The sequence below is a fragment of the Teleopsis dalmanni genome, chromosome 1 (genome assembly GCF_002237135.1).
Source record: "Teleopsis dalmanni isolate 2A chromosome 1, ASM223713v2, whole genome shotgun sequence".
NCBI lineage: Eukaryota > Metazoa > Arthropoda > Insecta > Diptera > Diopsidae > Teleopsis > Teleopsis dalmanni.
In genome coordinates this window covers 176895919-176897830 of record NC_051846.1, presented here as the reverse complement: position 1 = coordinate 176897830, position 1912 = coordinate 176895919, and positions in this window count along the sequence as shown.

Sequence of the window (1912 nt, the reverse complement as noted above, 5' to 3'; positions counted from 1 at the left end):
TTTATATAAGTTAACACCCACGGCCTCTCAAATCCGGCCCTGCGGTTAATTTCATTAACGGCGTAATTATGCGGTATTAATCGATCGCCTGTAAATAATTGACGTAGTTCATTCTCATCATTCATTCTCTCTATTAGCTACACTAAGCTACAGTTTATTTATATGTTTATTTCATAGAGTTGACTGCTAATTTCATACGACTGCTAAAATAAATACAGGCAACTATAATTTTAAACAGTTCTTGAAATCTTCCTATATTGAGGAATTTAATACGAAATGAGAAAATTCATTAATATAAAAGACATCTGTACACAAATAAAAACAGATATGATCAATGTCGAGATAATCATTCTGCAAGATTCAATCTTTTCTCCAATGTACCTTATCGCAGCTATGAAAAAGTCGAAAAGTCACTTGGTTCCAAATGGTTTTAAGTCCTTCGAGTTTCACGTTGTAACACTATCAGCAAAAAGGAATAAATTGTTTCTTAAGATTGTCGGTATAGCAAAATCTATTGCAGATAACTCATTTCAACTCGGAATCTATTATTACGGTGAGCAAATGATATTAATTGCATCTAAGTTCTTTCAGATGCAGATTACCCAGTTAGACTTGAACCTTCTATAGAACCTTCTTCATCACTTTTTGTTCCTGTTTGTTACAAAGAAAGTTTGATATTGAATAATTTTGTTTTTACAAATCAACAGTCCTAACAATAGTTACGAGATCAATGGCGAAATGGCTTAAGTACACTCAAAGAAAAATTGTATACTTGATTAACATAAACAAAAAGCATATTTCGTAAGTAAAAACGATAATTGTGTGGAGCTAGACAGAGCTTGGCCCATTGCAAGTTTCGTAGACTATATGCTCTAATATCGCAAGGAAGGATATTTGTATGACTTCTATGTAGTTGCGTATGCTTACCTGGACGAAATTTTAAAGGTTGAATTTTAACTAAGAATATAACATCTTTAACTCAGAGAGTATCCTTATGCTCGCGGTAATCAAAATGTATTAAAACACTCAACGCTCACCCCAAATATATGAAGATTATGAAATCAGATAGGTACTTGCTTATTAAGTAGGGTCGACATTCTTCCACTTCACCTACCTACCGATTTCTGATCTATAATTAACATTTATTATTAATTTAAAAATATACCAGAAAATGGTAATAAATAATTTACATGAATATGTTACAATATCACAAATATTATAAAACCTAATCAAAATCACTTATAATTATGCACAAATGTTGTTAACTTTAATCTTTGAATAATAATAAAAATAATTGAAAAAACTTGGTTTAATTCCCAAGCAAATACTGATAAAAATTTGTATTTCCATTGCAAATGAAGTAGAACTACAACTGTTTATTATTATATTTATATACCATGCAATTCCATTTGTAAGCACCCCCTTCTATGAGCGATAACAATTGATTTTCGATTTTGCAGCAATTTACCCCAGTTATCCGTATCTGCTGCTTTGAGGGTACTTAAAACCTATTATTTTATTTAAGCCATTGTGTACATTCTATGGCAATGCAGTGACAAACTCTATTATTGTGATGACTATAATAGCAGGATGCGTACGTATCTATGATGTTGTAATGTTACATTTGTAAATAGTGTAAAATTTATCATATCAAGTGAAACAGCTTACATATTTGTACCATTAATGATAGTAACATGCACTTTTTCCAATTGAACATTATTTTCAATTTTATTGGCACAACTCTCCCACTGTGATGGGATAATATATCATGCATTGTTTGCATCTTTGAATAGTTTTTCTTTTTTCTTAGTTCATAGGCGCACACACAACTGAGAAAAGCTTTGAGCACACGCGAAATGTATCTGAATCCAGTTCCGAATGCAGCTGCATAATTTGATGATTAATAGAATTT